This window comes from Populus nigra, chromosome 11 (assembly GCF_951802175.1).
Source record: "Populus nigra chromosome 11, ddPopNigr1.1, whole genome shotgun sequence".
Classification (NCBI taxonomy): domain Eukaryota; kingdom Viridiplantae; phylum Streptophyta; class Magnoliopsida; order Malpighiales; family Salicaceae; genus Populus; species Populus nigra.
In genome coordinates, this window is record NC_084862.1 from 5,977,527 (window position 1) to 5,987,957 (window position 10,431).

Here is a 10,431-nt window from a genome sequence, read left to right on the forward strand (position 1 = left end):
GGTGGTTGCTAGGTTCTTGGGGTGCAGGAAGAATAAGAAGTTTGTGATGGAAAGGGAGACTTCTATTGTATAAAAAAAATAGCATTTTATTAGTCAACAATCCATAAACATTCCAAATGACTCCATGGTCTCACCACCCTAAACCTTTACCATTACATCACTAATCAAGAATAGCATTCAACAATAGTATAACAGAACATATATACCTCTATTTTTATTTCCTTTATCCATAATTAATGCCTTAACATAAACACATAAGTTTATTTTATTAGTCAATTATTGAATCCATCTAATAATCCATTAATAACTCTGCAAGTCAATCGTATTGGTGTCAATAGCTCCACTCCGAATAGCTTAATTAATCAAATATCTCAGTACTCAATTACATTAACGTCACTAACTTCATTAAGAATAACTAATCAATTTAAATATCTTCGTCATCAATTACATTGACGCAACTAACTCCATTCAAGATGGCTAGTCAATTTAAATATTATGAATGTCAATTACACAACGCCACTAGCTCTATTTAGGATGGCTAGTCAAATTAGATTTATATAAGGATGTTCATTGTTACGGTTGATCACAAATCACACACACACATATAAAAATTTCCATCCCTGTAGATATATTCGCATAACAATATTTATTTTCCTACACTACTTTTCCTGCTCGTAGGCAACATTCACACAATAATAATACTTTTCCTGCCCATAGGCAATATTCACACAATAATAATATTTCTTATACCCATAAAAAATATATATCTGCTCGTGGACAGTATTCACACAATAATATTTCTTATAATACATGGTAGTACAAAATACATATAATGTCTATTGTATTCTAGCATTATAAAAATTTAAACAATTAAGAAAGCAAGGAGGCAACCCTTACCTTGAACTCCTGATGTACAAGATCTTGAGAAGTCAGGTCCCACTCTGACCTCTTTTCCAACATCTCCCTGAATAATATTAATTAGCTCTCATAACGCTAATGTAAGTCTAATTATAGAAATCTTTATATATCTCACTATCCCTAATTAATATTCATAGATCACAATTATCAATTTAAACCCTCACTTGAGACTTTTACCCTTCCACATCCCAATCTCATGTTTAATACATCACAATTCAACAACTAATATTTATCAAATGCTTAAACACACACACACACACACACACACACACACATACACACACACACACACACATCCTTTGTATTTAATTAAACACTTATTGTCTAATGATTTTTTTATATATATAATTCATCTCGATGTCCATATATTTTGTTAATGTACACACGACTTAATTGTTTTTCAATGAATTTTAATTCTAGAATCAACTACCGAACACACTAATTAACATAATTTCACACAAACATTAAAATAATTCAAGACACAACTCAAGTCTCTTCTATTATCTATGGTTAATTTCTTCCTACTATACCACACTTTCAAGTTACAATTCCTTCTCATGTAAAGAACATATAATTTTTTTCAACACAACTAAAAACTCATTTTAACACAATCTTCCTTTCATATTCATAAGTTGTAAACAAATTCCTATCATTTGTTTATTTTCTCTATCATGGTCGGTTCTAAGAATGAGAATTTTTTCTTACTTTATTTCAAACTTCTTCATAACTTCTTGTTTTCACCCTAATTAACACTCATTCCATGATTGTTAAATCAATTTCTAATAACATACTCTTTTACTCAACTTCTTTCATGAACCCTAAAGTTGAAAATTAAGGGTTTTCTAATTCTTTATACAGAATTTAGGATGTTTCCTCCTAGATTTAGCTAATGAAATGAATAGTATCGATTAGCTACGCTACCAAGTTGCTACAATGACTCGGTGAGTTGCTACGGTAACAAAACTAGTTCTGGGTAGTAGTTTAAAACAACAATAACTCATAGAATATGAATATTCAAACAAATCCAAATGGTAAAGTTGTAGTTCATCATCATATGCATCACATATTCAAAAACCAAATTCATCCAACGGTTCAATTACAATAAAATAACTGATATAAACATTACGAACCTATTATCTAGGAAGAACAATTTTTGTTCAGAGTATTTGTTTATTATCTTCACCGTTTCAAATTTAGAGAACATCTAGAAGAACAACATATTCAAATTTCAGATCAATTCAACGATTGAAGGAGGAGGAGATGGTTGGCAAATAAGACTGTGCAGAAGGGTGTTTTTCCAACAAAATTCCTCTCACAATATCTCTCAAATATAGACTAACATAAAAAAATCCCTTCAGAAAGGACATTGAGAAAAACATCATACCAAAAACTCAGCCTAATCCAATAGTGGACGGTAGAGATACAACAACTAAAATTTTCAACCATTAATGTGTTTTCTCTCTAGCTACTCTCTAAATTCTCTATCGAGATTATTTCCCAAGCTTTAGGTTTAAATGTTTGGATGATTTCATCATTAACTCACTTTTCCAACATCAAAAAAAATAAAATCAATCAATCAAGCTCTCATATTGTTTCTCTAAGGGGAAGATATGATGAAAAAATAGAGAAAAGAAAATTCTCTTCTTATTACCGTCAACTCCTTCATTTAAATGGAGCTAACATGTTTTTTTTTTTAAGTATAGTTACCACAATCAGGGGCGGAGCTGGGATTATTTGATAGGGGTGTAAAAATTAATATAAAAAGATATAATTTTTTTATTTACTGTACATGAATTGTACAAATAAAAAAAACTGCATGATTTAGTTTTATTCAAAGAAGTAACTACAAACATATGACAATCTTTGTATAAGATAAGAGGTTTAAAGCAATACCAAATTGAGTCAAAGCTATGAAGTTAATTTCATCTTCATAATGTATTCATCTCTTTAATTTTGTTGGTCTTTGTACCTATCAAATATAAACATACAAAATATATAAGAAACATTAACTAAAGCGATGCATTATTTATGTTTGATAAAACTTTGAAATAAAGTAAAAAATAATTTTTATATATTTATTTTAATTGTGCTCGTCATTCTTTCATGGAGTAGAAATCATCGATTATCATATCAATTGTGAATCTTTCAGCAATTTCTTTTTCTATATAGACAATCAAATAATTTGCAAGAAAATCATCCTTCATTCGATTGCGAAGTCTAGTTTTAATAATCTTCATCGCTGAAAAAACTCGTTCAATAGTTGCTGTCGAAACAAGAAGAGTCAAAATAAGCTGAATCAACCTAATAATGAGTGGATAAATTGTTGATTTTTCTGTTTCAACCAATCCTTGACATAAATCAGCAATCGATGACATATTCCTTAACTTTGGATGATTGGGTACATCAAGCTCATAATCTCAAATGAGTTTTTTCTTGGTCAAAAACGTCTTCAGGATAGAACTCTCATAATCTCAAATGAGTTTTTTCTTGGTCAAAAACGTCTTCAGGATAGAACTTGTCAACAAGTAAGCATATATCTTCAACACTAAATAATTTATAGTTATTTTTAGGATCTAAAGTTGTGCTCAACTTAAAAAGCTCGATCATCTGCTCATTAAATATATTATTTAGCTCTTACAACTGTTGATCAATGGTAGCTGTAAATATATCAACTCGATAGTGATGCTCAACTGTTATTGATTTTATTTTACGGCGAGATTGTCCCACACTAGAAAAACAAGCATCCATATCATGAACTTCAATGTTTTGATGCTTACAAAATGATGTCACTTTTTCTAAAAGAGTTTCCCAGCCATCATCTCTTAACTTCTGAATTAAAGTCTTTATGGTAGTCACTAAATGCATAGCATTTAAAATGTCTTGAGATTTCTGTTGCAAAGCTTGGCAAAGCACATTAATAATTCTCATAGCATTCTTCATTATATGCAAGATGAATGCAAAATCAAATGACATTAGCAACTTAAATGAAAAAGTCGCATCACCACGTTGAGAATAAGTAGATCTATCTAAAGCGATGTTTTCAAGAACCAAGCAAGTTGCCCTATACATTTTTATCAAACTGCAAATTGATTTGAAGTGCGAACTCCATCTGCTATCTCCAGGTCGTTGCAAATCACCTACTTGATTAACTTCTTTACCCGTTTCAATCTCACCAATATCAACTAAATGTTCAATTGTAGCTGCTTGAAAAGCCTGTAATTCATCATTACACTTGCAAGAAGCACTAACAATGTTAACAATAAAAATCAAGTTTTAAAAGAAAGTGTGAACATCAAATATTTCTCTAGTTGCAGCAATAAGAGCCAATTGTAATTGATGAGCTAAACAATGTACATAATATGCATAAGGGCCATTATTAATGAATAAAGCTTGCAATCCATTCCACTCTCCACGCATATTACTAGCACCATCATACCCTTGACCCCTAATATTTTAAACATCAAGATTGTGATGAGATAAAACAAAGGAAATCTCTTTCTTAAGAGTTGAAGCAGTTGTATCTTTGACATGAACTATATCCAAAAATCATTCTCGTATAAATCCACTTCTATCAACAAACCAAATAACAAGGACCATTTGCTCTCTTCTGGATTCATCTCGAGCTTCATCAATAATTAAGCAAAATCTTGCATCACCAATCTCATGACGAATTGAAGAATGAACATTTCTAGCAAAGACATTCAAAATTTCTTTTTGAATTTGATGCGAGGTGTATTTAGTATTTTATGAAGCATTATCCAAAACAAGAGCACCTACTTGTTCATTATATGATGCTAAAAGTTCCAACATTTCAAGAAAATTACCTCGGTTTTTTATTCTGGGCGTTCATCATGTCTTCTAAAAGCACATACTTGAAATGTGAGCCAACGAACAATATCTATTGAAGCTTTAATACGCAATCAATTATTTAGAATTTCTTGAGTAGTTTGCCTAGTAACTACCTTCCCAATATGACATGACTGATTATTTAAATTTTTCAAGCACCTGGTAGCAAATCTATGAGCTAAATTCGGACCTTTTTCCATATGAGTTAAAAAAGCACATCGTTCCCCATCTTTAACTTTCTTCTAACAATTGAATCCTTTAACAGTAAATGTGTATGATCACGACTTTCCAGATGACTTACTTGAAAACAGATAGCAAGGGAAACAAAATGCAGTATTTTTCTTTGAATATTCAAGCCATGGATAACTTATGAACCAATGAGACTGAAATTGACGAGGATTTTTTTACCAGTCAGCGGATATTCAGACATTAAAGGTTGATATGGCCTCAAATTAATGTATGCCCTTCTAATTTCATCTTGTTGATTAACCGAGTATTTCTAAATTTAAGGATAATTGCTTGGATCTTTAATCAGATGAGTAATATCGATTCTAGTAGGAGGCTGCTCAGTAATCAATGCAAGTTCTTCATAAACTGAAGCACATTGGGGTTGTTCAACCATAACTTCAACATTACACATTGGAGTTGATTCACTAGACTGTGAGTTATTAATATTTTTCCTTTTTTTCTCAAAAGAGAAATCAATTCTTCTTATTTTGTTCATGGTTCAACCTAAAATCAAAACATCATAAATTTTTATTGTTTCCTGTTTTAAAAATAAATACAAATAACAATGTGTTAAAGCAATAATCAGAACCAAAAATAAATTTTTACATGTAAACCACACTGACATATGAAAGCAAAATTAACATATTAAAAAAAGAAATTGATATATAAAAGCATATCTAACATTAAAAAAATATGATTACTAGTTCCTAAAAAAAAACTTACGCTGAATCAAAGTTGGGTATGTGCTCTTCAAAGAACTCAATTTGGCTAGAAAGATCGTGTCTAATTATATATTGGATCTAGTGATAGTAAGGTATACGTAAGAAAAAATTGATATTTTTTGTGGCTGTGCTAAAAACAAAACATAAAAAAAATCCAAGCATAATCGAAACAAACCCATAAAATATATCCAATTAATTAGAAAAAACAACATTCATTATAACAAGAAATAAAAAATGGTAAAACTAATAGATCTGAAAAAAAAGAAAAAAATAGCAGAATTATATATACAAATTCTTAATAAACATAAAAAAAACAATAAATATAGGTCACTAATTACCTTGTTTTGATGAAGAATTACTTGGCAGCTTTGCTTTAACCTTTACACATTACTTTGTATTATCATATTTTTTTGTTAGGGTTACATAGAAGAGAGAGAGAGAGATAGTAAAGGAAATGAATTAAATTGAAAAGCTTATTTGTCTTTTTGTTTTCCACTTACACGTAGATATACGGAGATATAGTTTTAAAGTCAAACATAACTAATGAAATAATAATTTATTATTAAAAAGCCCATTACTTGTTATATTTAAATACTAAAAAAAAAACAAAAGTTTTGCAGGGGCCCGGGCCTCTGCTGGCCTCCCCTTAGTTCTGCCGCTGACCACAATGCTTTTCCCACTATTTCAGGTATTATCTCTCGACAACTAGTAATTTTGTACAGCCTTCATGAATTCTAATTGACTTTAAATGTTTTACTCAAGATAGAAAATTATGCCAGGCAACTCCTCATAAAAGTTTAATCCAATCTAATGGTCGGATTGAGAGATATGATTAATACCGTAAAATTAGATATTATATAATTTTACGCCAAAATCTGAATTTTGTGTACCATTTTATTTACTTAAATCATCATGATTTTTAAAATAACTCATTGATGACTTCCATCCATAATCATCATAAACATTTACTTATATTTTTCACTACTTTCAGTCAAAATAACGTGATTATACATGGGGTTTATACTACCAATCAATGTTTTTTGCACGTAAAATCATACATCATTTTTAAAAAAATCCTAATTTTTTTGTTTTTTTTAATTATTATTATTGTTGTTGTTGTATAACTACTTTCACCATAATTTATAAAAAAAAATCCCTTTAGATAAACATTTTACTAAATTGGAGAATTTACATAATTTGTCACTAGATTGACATTTTGTGCACCGATTTTTTAGTTTATTTCATCCAAAATTTAAGTTACATTTCTATAAGTTTTTATCCCTATCTATAAAATTTTCCTTCTTAATTATCATTTCTCCATCTGAAATTTACCATTTCTAGAAATGATTTACCAATTTTAGGCTGGGGTTTACAAGATGAATGCTTACTATTTTCTTTATTAGCAATATACTTATCAAATTCTGTCTGGCATGCACATTTGCTCATGAGCATAAATTATACGAAGAATGACAATTAATCCCCAAAAACTTGACCAGAAAAGCTTTTGTTCATTTTATTCCCCTTTGTACCTTGGTTTTTGCTTTTCAAAAAATGTTGGCAAGCCTTCCAAACGATCTTTTATGTTGATCTTCTCGTAACACCTTTTCAATTCCAATTCGGATCTCAAGTCCCTCATTGATAGTCTTTTTTCCACCTTAATTTTTATTGAACCTCGTTAATAGTACACGCATATCAAAGTGAATGCACAAGAAATAAAAATTAACAAATTAGTGTTTTTGTTCATAATTTGTTCAATGAATTTATTCAAAGAGCTTCGAAATGCCTTTCTTCACCTTTTTCTTTTTCTCGTACTTCTGTTTCTGGGTTCGATTCTTCTTCCAATTATGCCAATGAGGGCAATAAGGAGAGGAGAGAGAACATGAAAGCTAGAAGAACAAAAAAAAAAATGGTTAAAGAGGCAAATAAGAGATAGCTGGAGAGGCAGAGAGGATAGGGTGTGAAGTTTAGAAAAACCCTAAATTTTTTATTTATGTATTCTTGGTATAAATGTAATTTTTTAAAACTTTATGATTATATATGTAGTTTAGCTCGGATTTGGGTAGAGTTTTAGGTTGAGAAGGGTAATATCCATACCCTACCCAAACCTGACCTTTTTACTTCGGGTGTTACCCGAACCCGACCTTAACCTGAATGGAAAAAAAATCCTTAAAGGTCGATATCCATCTAGTTTGGGTGAAATTATCATCCTTAATAACTATTTTTTTAGGTTTATCTATTTGAGTGTAGGATTTAGTGGCACTAAAATTTAAATTTTCAAAGAACAAATATTCTTGATTGACACTTTAGTGTCATCGACGAATTACTATAATGAATGAGGAATTATTACTCACGATTAACATCCAGGTATCATCAATGAATATTTATATGAAAAGAAATTAATACTCCTTTTAAATAGTTAAGTGTCACCAATGAATATTAGATTGAAGAGGAATTTAATACTCTTGTTCAAAACTTGTGTGTTATCGGGACTAAACTTTAATGAGCTTTATAAACAAATTACAAAACCCTATGAAAACCTAAGATGAACAAAAAAATTCTTTACAACGGTGAACACAAAGTACTAAAACAACATTTGTAAGTATCAAAACACATTCGAATTCGAAAGAGATTCTAGAAAGTATTTTTTTTTTAAGGTTTGGCCATGTGCAAAAATGATTTCATGTATGGCCATTTCATTTCAAACATGATTTTCAAGGTTTGACCCTTTCATTTCAAACATGACTTTCAATAGTGTTAGATTTTTTTTTTAATTTAAAGATGTTAGATCATTTTTCTTCTAACTACGTGATTTTTGAGGATGTCAGATCCCTTTCATTTCAAAATGAAATCTCTAAGGGTGTCATGTTCTTTTTCTGGAGTTCAAGGGTGTTAGATCCCTTTCCTTCCCACCTTTAGGAATTCTAAGGGTGTTGATCCCTTTCATTTCAAACATAATTTTTCTTTACAAGCTTGCTATACAAAGTTTTTTACAAGACTTTATACCGTTAGCATTATAAAGAGGAGGAAACTATCATAACCCAAATTGACCCCTTATTTTGAATACTTGATTGGTAATTCATCAACTCATTTTATGGATATTGTGACTGCAATAGAAAGGATTGATTAAACACGTCCGTAACCGTGTTAAAAATGTTTTCAAACACGTTCTTTTCAATATGTATACATCAAGATTACGGCGGAGGGGATTGCTCTTCCAATAAGAAAGCTCCCAAAAAAATACTTCACTTTACTCAATTGTAGGTCACACCAAAACCAGAAAACATCTGCTTACTGGTTTGAAAACTAAAAATAATGTCATCATATTGCAACACCATGTCCTACAATTTTTCACCCAACAGTACCGGTGGTGTAACATTCATTTCAACTTTACTAATAAAGAAATCATTTCTGTTATTTTTATACTTGTGATCCATTGGCAAGAATCACGAGTGACAATAAAAAAAGATATTTTACCACTATTTGTTAACATAAAAGCCTTGTTATTTTCTATACAGTATGGACATGTTAATTTTTCATGTGTGCTCCAATCAAAAACCATCTGAATGACCATAACTGCTTCAACTTATCAATCAACGATTGAAAACAAACATCTATATTTTGACCCGAACTATTAGGACTGGGTATGACCATAGATTAAAAACATGAACTATGGCCTCATACACCTCCAATGTGGCAAGTTGTAAACCATAAGTATCACCAGCTAACAAGAATAAGGAGTAGCAAATGACCCGAATGTATTGAATCTATCTATATATAACCCAAGATGTACATTCTTTTATTTAATTAAAAACTGAGGATGTACCCTATTAAAACTTTTCTAGGTTTCATCATTGGATGGGTGCACCATGACTCTATCCATCGTATCATGTAAATGATGTCATGTCATGTGCTTAATAATCTTTTGAGACATGAATAACCTTTGTCGTCTAGGAGTGATTGAGAAGTATATAAGTTTTCTATGTGCAACAAGAGTCTTTTCTCTGTCAGTTCTGAGTTTAGATTGAGCATGCCTATAAGTTTTACACTCAGTCAAATATGTATTTTTAAGGTAGTATAACATGTAGAAAGTCTGCACACATGTTAATTTTCTAGTATCCTAGGCCGAAGCGTTTCATCATGGATTTAACAGCATAAAAATTCTCTTTTAGCTTATTCCCTTTAGGTAAAATGTTTCTTGCTTATTCAACAATTCTATCATAACCGGCCTCACTTAGCCCATGATTTGACTTGATGGTGAACACCTGTGCAACAACCAATAATTTATTGTAATTTTTGCACCCATCTCATAATGGTTCACCAAAATCTTTTAAAAGATCAAAAAACCTAGTTATGTACATTTGGTTTTTCATCTATAATTGAACATTCACATGCATAACCCTGATTCATTTTCATCGCATCCATAATCATATTTCTAATACTGCCTCCACTAGTATTTCTCGAATTAAATAGTGTGTAATTAATAAAACCCTCAACTTCATTACAATAATCCATCCTACGCAACCCTTAAGGTGAATCTTGATACATCTATGAACGATAATTCGTTACTTATATCAAATCTATATAGAATATTGATGACAACATGTATTCATTAATTATGTGAACTAAATAAATTAGTTAACATTGGTTTAGCTCAAACTAAATTGAATCTATTTTAATAGTACTCTTAAATCATTATCAATTATGTACATAAATTCAA